Source organism: Trachemys scripta, chromosome 7, assembly GCF_013100865.1.
Source record: "Trachemys scripta elegans isolate TJP31775 chromosome 7, CAS_Tse_1.0, whole genome shotgun sequence".
In the NCBI taxonomy this organism is placed as follows: Eukaryota; Metazoa; Chordata; order Testudines; family Emydidae; genus Trachemys; species Trachemys scripta.
The window spans coordinates 111,908,995-111,931,030 of NC_048304.1; the positions used below are offsets into that span (position 1 = coordinate 111,908,995).

Sequence of the window (22,036 nt, forward strand, 5' to 3'; positions counted from 1 at the left end):
GCAGGCCTGGGCCCTTCCAGTATTATGATGGGATAGATTTTTTTACTCATGGTGTGTACCTGCACAGGGACCCAAAGGGGATTAATAACCCCAATTACACCTCTGCATGCCCGTTCACTACACTCCAGGAGCAGGTGAGCAGGAGAACATGGGAAGAGTCTTGGCTCTGCCCCTAAATGCACTAGTAAACGCAGATGAGCCAATGCGGGAGGGTGGGTAGTAATTTACCACTGGTACAGGTCAAAAGAATATTACTACCTCCCTGAAGGAAAGGAGGGAATTGTGGCTCCCCACATCATAGTTCCTTCCCTAGGCTGCTTGTATGGTGCTGCAACAACATACTGCCCTTTATTACCGGCTGTGTCACAGTGACACAATATATGTATTTTTAGAACTCTTGAGCTCTTTAATTAGGATCGTTAAAGTTTATAGAGCTCATTTTAAGTGAGAGTATTATAGGCAAGTCAAATTTGCTAGGGATTGTTGAGGTTATTTTTACAGGTTTCCTATGACCTCTTTAAAACAAGGAACGTGCATTTGGACTGTGTTACTATGTATTTATTATATACTGTTAGAAGTTTGCTGCTTGCTTCTATTGTAGGTGAACTGCTATTTAATGACAGGTTTCAGAGTAGCAGCCGTGTTAGTCTGTATCCGCAAAAAGAACAGGAGTACTTGTGGCACCTTAGAGACTAACAAATTTATTAGAGCATAAGCTTTCGTGGACTACAGCCCACTTCTTCGGATGCATATAGAATGGAACATATATTGAGGAGATATATATATACACACACATACAGAGAGCATGAACAGGTGGGAGTTGTCTTACCGACTCTGAGAGGCCAATTAAGTAAGAAAAAAAAAACTATTTAATCAAATTATTAGCTTGAAGATAGTCTCCTGGGTCAACATCTCCAGCTTCTGAAATGCAGTTATTATGATTATCAACAAAATCTGCAGAAAACTGGATATTTGGGACATTATAAGAAAACTGAATTTAATACCAAAACAAATGACACAAGGGACTGCATGACAGTTTTAGTCCTGTTCGTATTTAATTCACTATAATTCTGTATTTCTCAGTTGATTTGAAGCTGTTGTAGTGTTTACATCTTGCTGCAGAAGTAAGCCCCTGAATGCTGCATGAACCAGAGGGCATGAGTGCAGAATTTAGTCCAGTCTTGCCACACTGAATTTGTGGCTTGACTATGAGACTCCATTACAAAGCAGTTTTTCTCTTTACTGTAATGTCATGCAGGTACGGAACCTTGGGAAAGAACAACCTACTTTAAGTTTAGAAAGTTAATAGTATTAATCTATTCAATTGGGAATGTAATAAACTGGTTAACTCCACGGCTTTGGAAAGGTTAATGTCTCCTTAAAGGAGGTGCACGTTGACAGCTCTTTTAGGGACAGCAAAAGGGAAGCAGAGGACAGAAATGCAAGCAATGCGGAGGGAGAAGTCATGTGACTGATCAGCTACTCAGTTGTGCCCAGAAAAAGGCCAAGAGAAAGCTTACACAAGCAGATAACTGAAGTCCTTTACAATGAGGAAAATCAAGGACAGGAAGTGGAATAAACAAAGCTGGAGGTAAAAAAGGAATAGCTTGCACTGAGCCTGTCCTACCTGATCGGAGCCAAATGAGGGGAGAAATCCTGTTTGTAACTCTCATGACAGAGAAATCTGGATAATAGTGAAAATGCTCTCAAGTTGTTCTCTGGAAAATGTCAATGGTTCATGGGTAAGGGTGCATTCCTTAGCTCTAAGAACCTATCAACACAGTATTACTGAGGCTTGCATACTAGTCATATGATCTGGGACTGCTAAATTGAGTTGTCCAGTTAATAAAGGAAGACATGTTGGAACATCTGCAGTGCTGGATTGATCTTATGTATTTAAAATATAGCATGTATGTGACAGCGTCAGAAACAAAACTGCTTTTATTACTGTCTGAGAGGAAGTAAGTGTTCAAGCTGCTGTTGGAACAATAAAGAGGAACTCTGTCATCCTAACTATCAAATGGGTGCTTATTTCTGAAGGAAAAATTGCAGAAACCTGGAAAGGAGGCTTGCTGAGGTTTAACGTATTGTCTATAGTATTGGGGTTTTCTGAAACCCAATGCTTTGAGAGCCTCACCATTGCTAACATGGCAGGAGAGAAGGTATTCTAAGGGGTGATTCTGATCTCACCTCATCTTAAATCAGAGGTAGTGCCATTACTCAGTGGAGTTACACAGGTGTAAATGGGGTCATACGTGGGGCCAGGTTGCATAATTCCGTCCTATGGGATGATGATGACAGACCTAAAACTAGCAAAATAAATGAAAATTTTAGAGATGTTGCATCCCCAAGTTTAAAACTGGAAGTGGAAAGGCAGAAATCACAAACTGGTTGTAATAATGGAAAGAAATGAGTCTTGAGGAGCCATGTGTGGAAACATGTAAATGCAAACAAGCCTTTTGAGCTTTGTGATACAGCTCTGAATCTGGACATCACAATGGTCCTCCTGCATCTCCCTTCCCTCCACTCTGACCAAATAAAACTGGGGCAAAGTGGAGAATCAAAGACCTGGTCTTAAAATCCAGTCTAAAAATGCGGAAGCCAGGAAGCAAAGGAGTGTTTCAAAGATTCATGGGTGAATTCATGGATCTGAGTAAATGCATCCAAATCTTCTCAGACAAGCTCTCCACTTCAAATCTATATTGAAAAATAGATGGGTTGGCATTGCTGTACCCCAAAATCAAAGCTTTTAGGAATTAAAATAGGTGCCACAAGTACCCCTGGAAGCATGTAAATGCAAATAATCCTTTTGAGCTTTCAGTGGGTATGAGTTCACATGGCTTTATAGCAAAGCTGCTGCCAGAAGGCCACTCATTAGCATCCACTTCCATGGGGTCACAACAGAATTATACAACAGTAGAGAAAATAAAAAAAATTGTTGGTGACCATGTGGTTTACCATATCTTAGACTTTGATTGCTTTCTGGACGCAAATATATCTATAGAATCTAAATAGACCGTTGCCCATCAGAATCCATTTTCAAAAAAGAGCTGCATAAAACAGTCTTTTCCCAACTGGTGTGCCATCCGGCCTGAACAGGTGTGCCATGGAATTTTTAAAAAAAACTACAAGGGGGGGGAAAGCCGCCTTCTGATTGGCCATCTGCCTCACTGCCCTGACTCCTCCCAGGGCAGAGCAACCAATCAGAGCTCAATCTCCCTCTGCTTCCCTCCTGTGAGAGCAACCAGTCAGCTCCTCTGCCCCTCTCCTTCCCTCCTGCAGCCACTGGCCAGGGGTTGGGAGAAGAGCCCCTGGAGCTTGAGATGTGCTGTGGCAGAGAAAAGGTTGGGAACTACTGCTATAAAGTTCCATTATGGATACTGTTATTTATTCACTGACCACCCAAGAATCTGCTAGATGCCAGCCAAACATCTGAGAAAGACACTGTTCCTGCCCTGGAGAACTTGGTCTAAAGATTTAGACAAGAGGCAGTGGGAGAAAGCAACAAACAATAAGCTGGAAATAAGGAGAGGCAATGGACAAAGGTGATACTTAGACTGTAAGCTCTTTGGGACAAGGACTGTCTTTGTGTTCTGTTTGTACAGCACCATGCACAATGGGCCTGTGACTGGGGCTCTGAGGCACTACAGTAATACAGACAAATAAGGTCAAGCAGTATCCTAAGCGCAAACTGTTATGTGCTTGGGGTTATTATAGATGGGCACAGACACAGGTGCTTTGTACATAAAATATGGATTATTTCAATTAGTTTTTAAAATAGTTGAAATAAACCTCTGGGGATTGGTTTCTTTGAGTCTGCAGCAATATTTACTCCACATGTACTGTAAATATAACATTTATGCTCTTTGCTGCATTATTCTGTTAAAGACTGCCTTGTGTACGTTTCTTTAATCAAAAACCTGTTTTATTTCAGATTTCTTTCTACAGTGACTGGATCTGATCTTGCTACTGTCCTCCAGCAAAGTGAGGAACTTTTTCCAACATGGGCTTAAGGGTAGAGAGACTCTTACGCAAAGGAATATAAGGACTGCCATACCAGATGGGGCCCAATGGTACGTCTAGACTGGAATCCTGTTCTGACAGGGTCCAGTTCCAAATCCTTCAGAAGAAAGTGTCATCTCCCTGCGGAGCTCTCCTGCCCCATACACACCTAGTGTGCAATTATGCAGTAAATGCTTATGTGTTAATTTACTGCCTGGTCCTTATTAACTTTTAGACTCAAAACCATCATGTTATGTAGCTAGCCTACATAACATGTTTATATCACTGCTACCCCTGTCTTCCCTACCCCTTTCCCCTCTATTTGCTCATTGTACCCTTGTTGCATCTTGTCATAAATTTATATTTGTACAGATCTGGCACAATAAGTGCCTGATCCTTGAACATAATAGAAGTCATAAATAATAGTAATAAATTAGTATGACTGTGGATGATATTCCTACTATCTATATAATGTCCCTCTAAGCTCTTTGGCTCTGTATCTTGTAGCAGTGAGTTCCATAGGTTGATACATTGTGTATAAAAGTATTTGGTTTTTCAGCAGTTTAATTTTCTTCATATTTAGGTCACAGATAGGTAAATGTTAAATCGTTTTCAGTCATGCAACATATAGGAAATCAACCTGAAGACAGCAAATTGTTAAACAGGTGATCATGAAAGAGCTAAATAACAATAACCGTTCAGCAAGCTCCCAAATGCATCATCATGGCACAGAGGTCAAGCATGTTAATAAAAAAACAACTCCCTGCCCTCCCGCTTCCCTCCTCCCCCAAACACACACACCTTTTCAGTTACTAGCTGCATGGTCTGGCTATTACCAGTTGTCATTTAGTTTAAAATTCCTTCTTGAATTAGGATCAATACAATACAAGCACTTAATTGTAAGTGCAAAATTGTGCTTGGGAAATTGGAGCCCAAAGTAGGATAAATTCTCCATAGAAAGAGGGTAGGTCAGGATAGGATAGGCTGCAGCAATGATAGAGAATGGCTGTGCAAGGGTTAAGTATTTGAAATGTGTTCTATGCTTTAAATTGAAACAGAGGGCCGTTTAAGCCATAGAGGAGAAGCGTTGAGATGGCCTGTAAAATGCATAGGCCCTCATTCTGTAAGCAATTCCAGGTGGGTGGACCCCTGCAGAGCGCCCTTTCCATGATCAGGGCCTAAATAAGAACAATAATGTATTCCAATCCACGGGAACTCCTCCTTGTCTAAAATCCAGTAGTTGGATGTGCAGTTTCCTGAATTAATATGCTGAAGGTAACTTTTGAACAATGACAGATCTTATATAGTTAATAAAAGTAGCTTTCTTTCTGGTTTCCCACTGAATTGAACAGTTTCCAAAAAAACAAACTAGTTGAGCAAAATGGAATTTTGGCCTAGTTTTGCATCACATTTTCCCCTGACTGATTTGAAGTGGATTATTGTAATGATACTAAATTATGCTATTTGTGAACAGAGCAGCTCCTCGCTACTCAGTGTTGTCTCCAACAATATCCCTTGATTCAGCACCACTACTGAAACTCCCCGGCTAGACTTTAGGGCCATTGGTCACAGAACTAGTTCATTTTGTACCTGTTTTATTTTGCACGATGGAGGCCAGTTGCAAATTTGCTCTGGTTTTTTTGTATTACTGGACAGCTGCTATTGGGAGAGAACAGCAATGCCCTGCTAGCTGGCTCTAAGGGAGAGCATTGTATTGGCAGTGGTGCCCCAAGAACTCTTTGTTGCCAACTGGCCTCTCGTCTAAGTGACCCTGTCCAACTCCTCCCTCTTGTTTTTACTTATTCTCATTTGTTTTATTAAGTCTAAACTCTAGAGGGTAAGCTTCTTGAGGCAGGGACATATCTGTTTGCTCTGTGAGGTACCTAGCATGCCTTTGGGTACCGTACAGATACAACAGCAACTATTAAAATGTCTTGGATCAGTCCTCAGCTTAAGCTAGACAAGTAAGAGTTGGTCTCATGCAGCTGGGGGAGCAATGCGGAGACTGCAGAATGGGAAAATCTGCAGCAAAACTCTTGTCCCCCCCCACATGATTGCCACACTTAGCCTATTCAGCACATCTGTAGGGAAATAACTAAGAAGATTTCCACCTTCAGATTAAGTGATCTCCAATGATCTCACCCACAGCAAATCAGCAGGGAGCAGGCAGTCAGGGTAACTATATTTTCTGTAAAATGGGGGTAGCAGGGCACGTTCATTTGAAAATCATCAGCTAAATTAACAAAGGCATGAATGTGCATTAAGCTAAAACCTATTTGGCTTATTAAAGGCTCCTCTCTCAGATCACTTCCTTCTGCATGTGCCTCTTTATGTATTTTCTTTGTGTTTTACTTCAGAGCCTTTTCTGTTTGTCGTTTCCAAAGTTAAAAACAAAGAGATTTGTATTTTTTTTTAAAGGGCAATTCCCAGCTTCCAGCAGTAAGAAACAGTCAGCCTAAGATGCTATGTATTAGGAAGATTAAAGACTACATTGTATAAAGTTAATATAACAGTATGTGATTATAACTGTATTAACTAAAGAAAGTTTACTTAATGATGTTTTACTTTCTCTTAGAAAAACATCTACAGGAATCTTTGTTTGCTCGGGGTTATTTTACTTTACTGAGGAAAACATTTAACTTCAATTAGTTTGACTCTCATTGTCAGTTACTTTGACTGCCATTGACCTCACTGGGCTTTGGGATCAGGCTAGTGTGACCAGACAGCAAGAGTGAAAAATCAGGACAGGAGGTGGGGGGTAATAGGAGCCTATATAAGAAAAAGACCCAAAAATCAGGACTGTCTCTATAAAATTGGGACATCTGGTCACCCTAGATCAGGCCCTGATTGAGGAAACAACCTTTTTTCTTTTTCTAAATTCTCTCTTAGCATAATTCTCCTATCTAATGAACAACTGTAGAGAATGGACACAAATTTGATCAAGGAAATATTGTAGCAACAACTGCAGGTGATAGAAAATAAAGAAGCTACAGTCAATAGAATATAAGCCATTTTCTGGGAGAAACTAGTAGATTTTTCTACAAAATCACAGTTTTGCTCCTAAGAGTTTGAAACTCTTACATGAATTATTCAGATAAATTATAAAAATCGGATTAGCACAGAGTGAGCTACAAACCCTTCTATTTTCCCCATTTACAGCTACTTAGAATCCTAAGAAACACTTGTATTTGGATTTATTTGTACTGAGACTGGTAGGTGGGATTTTCAAATGTCTTTCCAGAGATGGCTTACTGCTGCTCCCATTAAAGTCAATGAAAGTTTTCCCATTGGGCCATCACTGAGTTCTTTGAAAAATTCACCCATAGAAGTCAATGGGGACTTTTCAATCCCTGTCCCCAGTGCTACAACTAAAGTGAAAGGAATGGGTCTGTGTCTGGGCAGAGTGGTCTGCCATGCAGAGGGATCTTGCCCATTGCAGTACCTGGCCCCAGGAGAGTGAGTGATGGATCCTGGACCATTCAGGAATTCTACTCTAGCATTTCATCTCTACGAATCCTCCTTTGGTAACATTTTTTTAAAATAGCGTCATCCTTGTCAAACTCCAGCTTCTCCTTGTAGTTTGACACCAAACCAAGAAAAAACCCTCTAAGATAATCTATTTGTAATTGATACTTTCCCTTTATTTTAGTAAAACAAGAGAGCTTTCCTACAAAAACAAGCTTTAGTTATTCAGGTGTGACTAGTACTTAATCACCATTTTACCTCTTCTGTGCAATAGTGCACTCATTTAAAAGCTCATTTTTAGAATGTCTTCTTTTGCTGACACTTAATATTGTTACTCCTGTGCAAAATTATAAGAGTCCAGGTGTAAAAATATTACTTATAATAATGATTCACTGTCCATTAACCTTTAAAGCCCATAAAGGCTATCATTAATGCTCAAAATTGAGTGGACTTGCTAAATTTAAACATTTATGAAGAATCATCTAATTTCATACTATTTTTTTCTATCAAGTGGTACAACGTAGTATAAAACCAAGTAAAGCTTATGTCCTATTCATTCCTCTGCTGGTGTTGGTATTTTTTTTTTTTATAGTGCCGCCTTTTTAAAGTAACAGAACAAAGAATTTACAATCTAAGGTGTAAGAGTTGGCCCATAAGGTGGTTGCAATAGGAAAAATAGGTTATGGTATAACTGAAGATGCGTTATGTGTGTATATATAGAGACTTTCAAAATGTTCAATACTTTGTAAAGCTAAAACAGCTTTATAGGGTTTCCTTCTCTTCATTTTCAGAACGTCTTCCTTTTAGGATCCTCTCTTTTTCTGCAGTCTTGTAGCACATTTGGTTATTTTATATTCCTCTTTATGCAAACAGATGCTGTTCTTATTTCTGCCCCAATTTCTCTCAGAATGTTTCTGTACTCTATGTGTTATCTCTAGCTTCAGTCTATACATGGTTGCTGGGGTTTGGGGGTTTTATGTCCTGCTGCACTGTAAGCGGTTTGAGTGGTTGTTTCTCCTCTTCTGTGTTTATCAGCCTTCACGAATGAGATTCCTGTATTGGCCCTTTTCTCTCTGGCTTCTCATTGCCTTCTGTTTTTGCTCTGTGTGTGTTTTATTCCCCCCCCCCCATAATTTGAGAGTTTTTTGCATTATTTTCTCATATTTTTACTTTATTGAAATGTGGATTTTTCCTCCCTGTATTAGATTGTTAATGCAAAAAATGTTGGCATTTTTTATCAGATGAGAAAAAATCAAAAACAAGTAGGAACATTCTAAGAATTTAAATTCCAGTCTTCTTTCTACCACAAGAAACCAAGAATTCCTTTTCTTTAAGACAGTCACAGATTTTTATCACCATGACTGGTTTCCATTAACTTTTTAAGTAGAAAGACATTTAGTAAAGCTGAAAGCTGTCTCTTATGTGATGACAGAATTGTCTGTTTTAGTATTTTTACTGGTTAACTACAAAAGCCCAAGTCTATCACTGTCTACAGCCAATATCCAGTCCTTACTGATCCTCTGGCAGCCCATGCGACTTCATCTTCCAAGCTAAGCTTTTATGAAAATATACTATTTTGTTTTATTAAAGTTTTAAAATGTGAAAAGAATTGCTCCAGCAAGGGACTTCCTCATCTGGGTACATCTCATTCAATCAATTTCCTACCACTGCAGGGGCCTCAGGCACTGGTGTACCTTAGTCCTTCCTGTTCTTTGCTTGACACACAGTAGTTTAGTCTCCTGAGGTCTATAAAGCACTGATCTAATGCTGGTGGATGGGCTTGGTGGGGTGACAACTGGGTGACGTGTACAGACCTGTGATATACAGGAGATCAGACTACATGATCTGGTGGTCCCAGTTGGCTTTAAACTCTATGACGTAAGAGACAGGAACACAGAAAAATTGTAAGGGTGAGATGGAAAGTTTGATTTGCCATATAAGGCCTTGATTACACTAGAAAGTTGCACTGCTTTATATATATTGGAATAGTTAAAGTGGTGCAACTGCCCCTACTGTGGTTGTACTTATACCAGTATTAACAATACTTTATCCTGGGATAGCTTATTCCCATATGAGAAGGGGAAGAAACTATGCTTGTCGAAGGCACCTTTAGACTGGTACAAATGCGTCCACACTAGGGTTGACATGGGAATAACTATTTCAATAACGATTCATACCCTTAACCAGTTTAGTTATAGAGGTACAAAAACTGTGTGCAGACCAGTGAAAATGCCATGCTGGGACACAGAGGTAACGAGCATGCTGCTATTTCTGATAGTTAGGGCCTGCTCTTGCTCCCATTGAAACCAGCGAGGGTTCTGTCATTATCTTCAGTGGGTGGAACAGGGCCTTCTGGACCAGTTTGTCAAAAAAGCGCTGTACCCATTGAAGGCACCTGAATGAAGTGGTCAGATTGTCAAAGTGCTTGGTATGCAGCAGCTCCCACTGGCCACTTCATTTTGAGTGACAAAATGGGAGCGGTGCTCTATTGAAAATACGGCTACCTGACTTTGGAAGAGACATCTAGGTACATCACGTGCTACTTTGGCTGTTCTCACATCTGTTTCAATCCCTGGTAATTTAGATTCTACATAGAAAGAGCTTCCTTAAAACTTCTCTGATTTACTTCATAGTCACACTAAGGGTATATCTATACTACAAAAAGAACAGGAGTACTTGTGGCACAAGTACTCCTGTTCTTTTTGCAGATACAGACTAACACGGCTGCTATTCTGAAACCTATCTATACTACAGGTGCTACAGCACCAGCACTGTAGCTATGTCACTGTTGCACCGTAGCGTAGATGCTTCCTACATTGATGGAAGGGTTTTTTTCCACTGATGTAGGTAATTCACCTCCCTGAGGGGTGGTACCTAGATTGATGGAAGAATTCTTCCATTGACTTTGCAGCCTGTACAGTGGGGGTAGATCAGCTTTAACTGGAGCTCAAGCGTGTGAATTTTTCACACCCCCTAAACAATGTTGCTAGATTGATCTAAATTTTAAGTGTAGACCAGGGCTCAACCTTCTTCATCACATTCTTTCCCATTCTTATTTCCCATTCTTGCTCTGGTAGGATTGTACAGGTATGGTATGATAATAGACATGAGGCTTAATATCACCCATTTGCCATCAGCTGACTGGTGCTAAAGAGGGATGAATTTGGAGTGGACACAGGATCACTCCCCCTCAGCCCTTTTCTTTAAATGGATTTCTGTTCTCTGTGAAAGAAACCAGACTGGTAGGTCTCTTTTTATCCACAGAACATCTACAGTCTGAGCAGTGGCAAGGAAAGTCTCATAGTACCCTACCCATTCCGCCCTGCCAATGTACTTCAACCCTATCTTGGAAGGATCATATATAGAGGTCACATATAGTAGTTCATTCTCTATGGCTCATTCAGTTCTTGGTTTTTCTGCTGAGACTGCCAGTAAGGAGGTCAACTGGTGTCAGGTCTAGCACTGGTGATATATGGCATATGTGTCTCCTAGGAGCTCAAATGCGACCACCCCAATTCTCCTCAGATAGGTCACCAAACAGCTGTCAGATGATAACTTTAGGTTACTAGCAGGCTAAGATAGATTGGAACAGGTAGCCTAGAGGGAAGAGGCTCTTCCCATTAGACATTTCCTAACTGTACAGCTTTGTTCTAAGTTATTTGGAAGAGAACTATTGCCACAAAAGTTTCCATTAAAATTCTTCCCCACTCTGTCCCTGTCCCCCAGTAGTTGTACTTCTGACAGACTGCTCTTACAAAATCCAATATCATGAGTTTCAAAAATCAAGACTTGAGTTTGCAGATGCATGATCACCATGGCCAAGCCTGTGTCCGATTTGGAAAGCACACAATTACTCACCAGTCACAGGGAGAAGTAGATAACTTTTTTCTGCAACTTAAAAAAAAAAAAAGTCTCGGATCTACCCCTCCTGTAGAAATAGTTACAGGAGGCGGCCAAAACAATAAACATTCTAACGGCAATGGCCTTCACTAGCTCACCCATCCCTTTTGAGTCCATGGGGGAACATCTGGGTCCAGGGGGCAGGCCAGGAGTCCCCTGCTTCATGAGTAAGGCTACAATTTTAGCCCAGAAGCTCTTTAGTAAATTTCACAGCAGAGGCGTGGAGGGAAAGCCATAAGTTAGGGAAAGGTCTCAAAATAATGCAGTTTTCCTTCCATCAACATACACAAAAGTATAATGGGGGTGCTGAAAGGTGAGGCCTAGGGAGGAGAGGGGTTGGACAGTGAGCCCCTACCCCTACCCCTACCCTCACTTCACAACAGTGGCTCCTGTCCTGCAGGGCTGGGCCCAGCTCCCTGCTCTGGTGTTGTGGCCTACTGCATGGGATTGCAGCACCCCTCAGTTTTGGCCCACCCACCCTTCCACAGAAGGCCTGTGGACACAATAGGCACCATCTCACTACGCCTGTACTAAGTGTGAGGCATGCAGAGGGAACTTAAAAGGAAGAGACACAGCTCAGTTAGGGGCTAACCAGGAAGGAAAGCAGGGCTCTGCGTCTTCCTCAACAAGAGAGGCCTGGCTCCAGCCAAGAGCCTGGGACAGCTTGCTACCTGGGCAAGCCTCCCAGTGAATGGGCCGGTGCAGCCCAGGAAGATTAACAAAAAGGATTGGCTGCATGGAGATGAGCCCTGAAAAGGAGGGCAGGGTCCTGGTGACAAATCCTTTTATTTTAGACTTTAATATCTCGCGTGTGCTATAGCCAGAGGGCTAAGGCACTACAACGCCCAACATCTGGGACCCGCAGCTGGGTGAGTCACGCCCTGATGAGCCCCAAGAGAGTGCTGCCTAGGCAACCCGATTCCATAAGGCAAAAGGCTGCACATTCAAATTGGCGTTGGTAGCGTGACACGGACACATAGGGGTCATAATCTCACACTGAATTAATAAATTGTACAGACCTATTTTCAAATCGTTACGGGGGGTGAGGGTGGCTTTCTTCCCTACTCCCTTCTCTAAAAGAAGCAAATACATGGAGATCCCCATGGAGCCACACAGTCAGCTGGAGAAATATAGCTCAGTAGTGATTTCAGGGCCCCTGGCAGGCAGCATAGCTACATTAAAGCCATGCTGTTAGGATTTCCTCATCCAGTGTTTTCCCTAGTAACCCTGTCTGAAGAGGCATACCCCAGCACAGCAGGACTCTGATAAAACATAAATACAGCCCCAGTCTGTCCTGCCTGGCACCAGGTTTGCTACTGGGTGTCAGGGATGATGCATGTCCTTGCAGCACTCAAATGCACAGATCCCTGGCCCTACAGAGAGACCTCAGCAGACTGGTAATGGTGGTGTCATAAAGGTGGTGACCCTCCCTCCTCACACTGTGGCACAAAGGCAAGATCTCTGAGTCCAGAGTCCACTCCATACACAGATTTAGAGGGAACAATTGGGCTCAATATTATCTAACTTTTCTCTATGCTCTATTAGCTAGCATTTAATCCCACGCATTTACTTGCATGCAGATACAACTGTTGCTAATTTCATCCTTAGTTTATTATTGGAGAAAACCTCACATAGTTATTTATTAGGAACAGAGAATCCATGATATATTCAAAGCAGTGAAAACTGAATCCTGGATAATTTTTATTCCCAGAGGAAAGTCATCATGACTGATATATTCTTTCAATTAAAAACACCCATTTAGTTTATTTTTAACATTCCTTTCATTATGTTATGAGCTCTTTAAGGATAATGAAATAATTGCTTGTCTCTTTGATCTTTGTTTTGAAAGGAAACTTTAATAGTGTTATTTCTAGAGCAGGCTTACAGTATAAAACAATTAAAGAAAAAAAACACAAAATTAAAACATATTGAAGTACACGTTCCAATAATTAGGCCTCTAATTCCAGTTAGCTGGAGGGTTCTGTGGAGAGAAGTTCAAGCTAATGTTTATTACAGATGAATTACAATTATTTATTGTTTGTATTGCGGTAGCACGCAAAGGCCCTGTGAGCAGATGCCTTTCCCACTCTGCTCTGAAACACAGTGTGCACATTATGTAGAATCCAAAATCACCCCCTTCTTGGGTTTTAATTTAATACTGAAATTAACAATAAAGTAAAAAAGGTCATCTGAAACCTTCTCCCCAGGACTGACTGTTTCTAAGGTTCCTCTCACAGGACTGCTCTGCCCACACCCTAGATCTTCTCTTCCTAAAGAATTCTGCCATCTTTTTTGTACCCAGCTGGGAAACAAGACATCTGCCTCACTGAGTTAACAGAACTCACTTGCTCCATTCCCAGCAGGATCAGCCCTGAGAACAAAGTAGGTATTTCGTTATCAGCATATACAAACATTCAAAGCACACAAATATTTCAGCTTTCCTGGGACAGATTCTTCTCCTCAGCAAATATCCATGTGGATTCTTGGCTGCTGGTGTTTATGTCCCATTTTTAAAAAGGTATTTGTTCACATACTAATCAATACCCTGGCTTTAGGGCATATGTGGTCATTTGCAATGTTCTGCAGATTGCTACTCTTCGTTAATATCATAGAAGTGCCTCCTCAGGACACCTTGCTTATTGTAAATAGATATAGGCTAGATCTTCAATTAGTGTAATTCCATTGACTGCCATGGAACTGATTCACGCCTGCTTAGGATCTGGCCCTATATTTGTACCCATACATAGGAAAAAAAGCAGATGTATATTTCATGGGCATTTTTAGCTGCTAAAGATGTTCAGGAATAACACATGTACCAATTGAATTAACGTAATGAATGTTACAGGAAAGTATTGCCTATAGTCTGTGATATAATTCGTCACACTGTACACAGGAAATCTCCTTGGAAAATGCTACATTGAGGAAAATTCCACCACTTTTTATTACACAGTTTGTTTGTTTTCCAGGTGATTACTGACATATCATCCGTCTGTACAACCAATTTTCCAGAGGGGAATGACAGAACTGCATCAAGAATGAAAGAAGAAGTTGTATATACTGAAGGTTGTGTAAACCAGAAATACCTACTCTGTTTGAGATGTTGGATAGATACATGTGGTAGACAGTAAGTGCAGAGAAGGTAAGACCTGCCAGTATAGGTTACTGAGCTGCATGGATTTTTAGTAGAAGTCCTTGTGTAGATGAATATGTGAGTAACCTCTCTAAAGTCACTCATCTTTTGCTAACTGTAATGGTCCTTTTCTTGCTGTCTGCTATGTATCTGCTGCCGTGGCAGATTGGATGTAAAGATGTACTTTATGAATTGTAACTTTTCCAAACTTTATTCAGCCAAGAAACAGAGAGAACCCCTAAGGTGAAGTGTTCATTAACATGCTAACAGAAGCTGTTCCAAAGAGGATATATGCTCAGACATGCAATGGGAGGTGAGGGTGCTTTAAAAGGCTCCAAGGCGTTAAAAGTAAAATGTCTGGTCTTCTTAACTAGTGTTTCACAAGGCGTGCATACATGGCTCTCGCTGTTTAGACAGGTTCAAAGACTTCATTATCATATGGGCAGAAGAGCTTTTGTAAAGTGTAGATATGCACCAATGCAAGATAGAAGATGGAAATGAAAAGAATAGAGATACTCAGCCTATACATATTTGGCATGACCTTGAAATACAATTATCTTTGTGTATTAAGGTCTGGACTACAGGATGCGGTAATACATGAACATTTAAGACTGGGAAGGCAGTATGGCCTAGTGGATAAGCGCACTAGACCAGGACTTAGGATACTTGTGTTCTATTCCCAGCTCTCTTGCTGGGTAACCTCGGGCAAACAACTCTGCTGCAATTTTCCCCACATATAAAATGAGGATGATCATACTTACCTCATTGGTAAAGTGCTTTGAGGTCTACTGATGAAAAGCGCTATTCAAGAGCTATGTATTTTTTATTATAAGAAAACTGAGGTAGGAAAGCTTTTTTTCCCTTGCTGGAACTTTTCACATATCTTTCTAGGACACTGAAAGACAGACTGGCAGCAGGTGGCTGAGACAAAGGACATTTTAAGATACAATGTTTTCACCTTTTTGGTTTGTTTTCTCGGTAACTTGGCTTGGATCCCAGCTAGTTAAGGTTTAAGTCGGATTTAGTCTAGTTGTGCTTACATTCAGCTTAATGTTTTGTGATTTTTCACAAAACCCTATACCAAATAACCTTTGCTTTTATTTAAGACCCCTGAAATTACTCGAACGCACTGCTAGCTTGGCCAGAACCACCGCTGGACAAATAACTTGTCTTCTGACTTTAAGGGATGTGGAAGCAGAGGTGAGGTAACAGATTTGAGCTCTCTGTCTACAAACAAGGGAGTTATGACAGCTCTTCTGAATTGTCCTTCTGATGGAGATTGCATAGGCCAATGCGGGCATAAGGAAAGCTGAACATATGATGGGTGCTTGGCTTGGTAACAATTTACTTTTCATTCAGTGGGATCCCAAAGTGCTTTAAAAGTATATGGGGAAGATCCTCAGTTGGTGTAAATTGTTGTAGCTCCTTTGAATCAAGCTCTGACAATTTTACACCAGCTGAGAATTCTGTCTTTATATGAATAATTCCACCAACCACTGAAATGTGGCAGTATCAGGGGGGAAATGTGGTAGCAGTTGTACAATGCACTGCAACATCACACTGCAGATTAGGACATGGAATGAAGAATTCCTTATCCAATTGAAAATACATAGGAAATTTCAGTAGTGTAATTACCCAAACAGGAATTTGATCAGGATACCAGGTTTTAACATTTCTATTCTTGAGGTCCTGAGCCAATGGTTCAATATGGACTCTTTGGAAAAAAATGCCTGCCACATAATGACTCATCAATACCACTTTCTGCAGCCATTTAATTTTCTGAACAGGCGCAGCTCTGCTTAGTTTATGAGAGCACAGCCCAAGGTCATGTGGCTACAGGTGTGTGTTGAACTAGCTTTTGAAGGCTGGGACAATCCGGACTTGAGGTTCACACTGAAATAGTTCCTGTACTCATTTTCCAGGATTCCAATAAGCCTGAGTTAGTAAATACAGATGATGGCAGTTGTGACTTTGGGGGAATCTTGGCATATCAAAGTGGGCCACATACCGATCTAGAACTTTGGTAAAAGCAGAGACCTTTATGGTCAAGCTGAGAGAGAACATCTTGAATCTGTTTATGGATATATGAAAAATTAATTGAATCTCTATGGGCTGGATTCTTTCAGAATGATAAACACTCAGATGGTTTTGGTACCCTCCATAAAAGGGATAGTCTGTTAAGTTTTTTAAGTCATAATAACTTTAAATGCAGGATTGTGGAGCACATGTAATGAAATGTCAGCACAATAAGCAGCTTAAGAGCTTTGTCTGTGAACTAATTTTTAGCTGCATTGAGACAGCTATGGAGCCACTTGGACTTATTCTAAACTGTTGGGTGCTGAAACGTAGGGAGTTTCCTATTACCTTACTGACAAAGCCCGGGTTGTAAATATTAACCCCATTTCTGGGCTCAGCTGATGTTTCCAAAGCTCAGAATTTGATCTCCATGAAGATAGTGCTGTGTGGTCTCTGGATTCTGACTGTGAAGTATGTTCTATGGCAGTTGAGCCAGGGGAGATTTAAGGAGGATTAACAGACCAAACTGTGGAAATGATGTATCGTTTTCTAATAAAGAGAGCCCAAACCCAAAACTGTGTGCTACCAAAGCAGGCAATATTTTGTTGTAAAAGCAGGCCTCTTCTGGACAGCTGGCATTCTAATGACTCAACTTTGGCTCATTTGTGGTTCAGGATCCAATTTTGACTCATTTGGGGCCAAAGAGCTTCTACGACTGATGGGATGACGGAGGCTCCTAAGGCCAGCTGGGGGATTGGGAACCCTGCTGAACCTTCTAAGGTTCACTGTGGGTAAGAGCGGAGATGAATTCACAAGCAAGGAAAGAGGTGGTTCCTCCATGAGGTTTGAGGAGCTGCAGGAGATATAGGCAGGTGGTTTTTGCCCCTCCTTCCCATATTTCCTGCAGATCTTAGAAGGAGAGTCCTAGTCCTTCAGACGTAAAGCCCTGAGAGAGGGCTAGGTGACTTGCCCAAGTTCACACAGGCAATCTGGAATAAAATCTAAATCTCCTAGTCCTGTTTTAACAATATCCTTCTCAAAAAGCAAAGTATCTCGAACCAATCTTGTAAGCCTGACATCCTTCATGTTATATAGGTGCCCTCTTGGCTTGGTCACTTTTGGTCATTTCTAGGTCAAACACTTTATTCTAACAGATAAAACGGTTGGTCCAAGGTTTCAAAGAATGGATACCTAGAATTTGACTCCTAGGACCTTATTTAGGCCCCTAAATAAGTAGCCTTATTTTCAAATGTGCTAATGACCCAGCAGCTACCACTAGCATAAATGAGAGCGGCTGGGTGCTCAGTGCTTTTGAAAATCAAGCTTCTTATTTAGGTGCCTATATAAAGACTTTGGGCTTCAATATACAAAGGTGCCAAAGGGAGTTAGGTGCCTGACTCCGACTGAAATGGGAGTTGGGAGTTTAACTCCTTTTGGATCATTTCAAAACCCCATTCCACGAACCTAACTTTTAGACACCCATTTTTGAAAGTCTTGGCCTTAATGTGTATGTGTATGGATTACTTGGACAGATTTTATCCATTTGGCATTAAGACACCTAGCTTTGTCATATAATCCAATAGGAACTTGCAGTATTCAGTATAATGTGTGTAGTCTTTCTTTTGAAAATAAATCACTCATGTGGAAATATTCAAATAACTGGGCACATATCCAGATGCAGTGTGCCTAGCTTAGTGGCAGAAAGTTGTGGCACATATCCTATATTATCAAGGACAGTAAATGTTTTGGCTGCCCTAATAGAAAAACAATAATTCAATTGGGTATTATAAAGGAATTTCCTGGAGAAGTTTGGCCCCACTCAATCATCCTGTTAGATTTTTCCTTAATATGGAAGAGTGGCACATTAAATTCATTAAATAAATTGGCCCAGCTACATTTATTTCCAGATGGCTTTTCCTAACGGGGCTTAAAGATTTAAAATTACAAGTAATGGAAAATGGCTTTTTGAAGAAGCCTTTCTGTGTATCTCATGTAGGATGATAATGATACAATAAGCAAGAGAGGGTCCTGTGGCACCTTTGAGACTAACAGAAGTATTGGGAGCATAAGCTTTCGTGGGTAAGAACCTCACTTCTTCAGATGACTTGCATCTGAAGAAGTGAGGTTCTTACCCACGAAAGCTTATGCTTCCAATACTTCTGTTAGTCTCAAAGGTGCCACAGGACCCTCTCTTGCTTTTTACAGATTCAGACTAACACGGCTACCCCTCTGATACAATGATACAATAGTTACACTATTGTATTTGCAATATTTCTAATCAAGGATGGATCTAATGTAACTGGTTTTAAATGCTTTATAAGTCAATAGCAAAGGGTGCAAAATAATTGAAACCTCACCGTTTTATTTTGCAGGGATGCAAAATAAGGCTAGGGTATTGTACAAAGACAAAGAGGGGGCATGTGGGGAAGCTGTCTTGCTGATAGCCTTTGCCCCTTGGAGTAAGCTTCTTAACACTGCACATATCCATGCTTCATCAGTGGCGCCAAATGATCTACACCTGTAGGTTCCAGCGTGTTACATAAAAAAACATTTTGTATCTACAGTGTATTAGGGGTGGGATTTTCCAAAGTGCTCTGCTTTGGATAACTTTGCTCCCACTGAAGTGTATGGGAGTTTTACTCTGGATTTCAGTGTGGACAGAGGTAAGCCAACGTTGAGCACTTCTGAAAATCCCACCACAAACTTTCTTTATTTACAACTGATTCTAACACAAGAAGTTTGACCTTGCTAGAATGGTCTGTTTTAGCTCTACTCATGAGTGCAATGCTGATTAGACTATTGAAAAGGTGTGTGGGCCCTACTCTTCCATCACAGGATATGAGTAACTTCCACTGAAGTGGTGAAAAGGAGGCCCTCTGTGTGAAAGTAAATAAGACCCATCAATTTTGCAGTGCAAGATCCCTTTGCATCCTTTTCCTTACAATCTTAAACAAATTCCCTTTTCAAAGACCAGAATCCTCCTACACTTGTGAAGACTGTCCTGAATTACCTAAGCTTCTCCCATGGGCAAGGTCCCAACTGCCATCACATCTATTAAGCCTTTCCTTAGTCGTCAGTTCCTACACAGCCATAAACTTTTACTAATCATTTAAAAAAATCCATAGAATTTCCAAGTGGAAAATATTCACTCTGGTGTTAGGCCCCTTTCCACCTCACTGAAACTGACCCAGACAATTAGCTTGATCACAACCTACCACCTAGTTGATATTAAGTGCAACAACTCATGTTAATGCAAAGCTAAGGTTGAAATGTAATATATGTAGTGAGTTGGCAAATGAAAAAGTGGAGTTTTCTCTGCAATATTAACTGACTCGGCACATACTGTACTCGGTTTATTAAGTTACATGTTTAATAGTTTAACTATGTATCAAGAATACTGTATGCAATGTGGAAGAGCTAATATTGACCGTAATGAGACCCTTAACTACTATTTCATGATTTTTGTATGCTTTAAAATTCTGATTATTATTTTAAATTGAGGATTTGTCAACCACTAGAAAGTTGTAATCCTGTACCAGTATAGTTACAGTGGTACAAACCTTCTAGGGTAGATGCAACCATGCTGGTATAGCTTATTCCTGAACAGCAGAGGTTCTCAAACTGTGGTCCGTGAGATCCATTCAGGTGGTCCATGGATAGTTCCCTTTCTCTAAGGTGCGTGCCTGGGCGGCCACACACAAGAGAATGAAGGGCCACCCACCTAATTAGTGGAGCCACGCAGGCGCACCTGCGTGGCTCCATTAATTAGGTGCCTGGTCTCTGGAGAAGACACACATGTAAGGTGAGGTGGTGTCCTTGGCGGGAGAAGGGGGTAGGTGGTAGGGGGCAGTGGGGTGAGAAGAGGGAGTGGGGAGAATTTGGGATGTGCAGAGCTGTGGCGGACAGAGAAAGAGGTGACTTTCCCCAGCTCCAGGGCTGTGACTGCCGTGGAGAGATGGCCCTTTTTCCCAGCCTGAGCGATGTGGCTGCTGTGGTGGGGAAGAGACCCTCCTTCCTTCCCAGCCCCATCTCGGGGCCTGCCGATGTAGGGGAGAGAGGGCACATCCATCGCATTAGAAAGGTAAGACTACTGATATTAAAATATGAGTTGTGGGCTTTTATTTGTAGAACAAAAAATGTTAATTATTACTAAGGGTTTTTTTATATAGCGCTTTTATCCAAAGCGCTTTACAATGGTTAGCTAATGGTACAAACAACATTTGGAAAGATCATTAAGTGGTCTGCAGAGACCCTCAGCAATTTTCAAGTGGTCCGCAAGAAAAAAAGGTTGAGAACCACTGCATACAGCATGTGATGTGGAATAAAATATACTGCAATAAGGCACATTTTTACTGTTATAACTTCATCCACACGAGGGATTGTACAAGTGAAACTATTTCAGTTAAAAATCACACCCCTAACTAAAATGGTTATACCAGTACAAAAACCATGTGTAGACCAGGCCTTGGCTATAGTCCATATACTGTAGCTACATAAGAAATTTAGCAACAGCACTAAATTTGGCACAGCTACTTATCACTGCAGGCAGTTGTGATAAAACAGTATACGGCCCAGGTCAGACCAGGCCTATGACCAGGGCCCTCAAGAAGGACATTGATAAATTGAACAGGCTTCAGAGAAGAGCCATAAAACTGATTAAATGATTAGAAAACATACCTGATACTAATAGATTCAAGGAACTCAATCTATTTAGTTTAACAAAGAGAAAGTTAAGGGATGACTTGATCACAGTCTACAAGTACCTATGTAACCTTTGCGTGGGCTAGAGTTCACTTCATTTCCCGTCTCCAGTGCCTTAAAAAAAAAAAAAAAAAAAAAAGCCCAACTCCCATAGAAAGTAGCTGGAGACCCAGAGTTCAGTCTCTATGAATTTTCAGCAAGGATTGCACAGGGTCAACCTCCCCACATTCAAGTCCCAAAAGGAACAAAAGAAATTAATTTAATTAAATAACTTTATAAAATCTTATGATCAAGAAACAATTAATAATCTAATTTTTACAACAAAACATGGCTATTTTACAATTCACAGACATTACCTTCACAGTTACACATAAACATAAATTAAGAACACAAATTAAAATCTGAACAGTTCAGTCCCCACAGAAACACAGTGAGAAGAAACTGAGAGTTCCCAAAAGCTTAGGTTTAGTTCACCTAAGTCTCAGTTAGTCTTTGATCACCAAATCTAGACAGTCTGCTGAGTTTAAAACAACATCTTCCCTCCACTTGCTTGTAGGGATCTTCAGTTGGAATCCAGGCAGACTCTTTCTCTGCTGAAATCACTGCTAGCCAGCCAGCTAACTGATTAACCAACCACTCAGTTAAGTTTACAGATTTAAAGAAAACCCTGCTGCAAAATGTGTCAGAGTTGGGGGCAATAGCCTACTTCCTGGGCCTGGGCTCAGCTTCTCCCAAGTCACAAAGGCACATAGCCTTCTGCAAAACAGCTGACCTGACTGCTCACCCTCATGGAGTCTGACCCCAGCAACAGGAAACCTATTG

The 22,036-nt window shown here is 41.0% G+C and overlaps 1 long non-coding RNA gene across 1 annotated transcript in view; it reads left to right on the plus strand.

Annotated features, from left to right (window-relative positions):
• Positions 1-15,158, plus strand: part of LOC117880652 — a 79,020-nt gene extending 63,862 nt beyond the window's left edge. Inside the window, exons 2-3 of the long non-coding RNA XR_004646568.1 lie at positions 3,935-4,073; positions 14,334-15,158. This is a non-coding gene — a long non-coding RNA (uncharacterized LOC117880652). The remainder of the gene's footprint in view (positions 1-3,934; positions 4,074-14,333) is intronic.
• Positions 15,159-22,036: the final 6,878 nt, after the last annotated feature.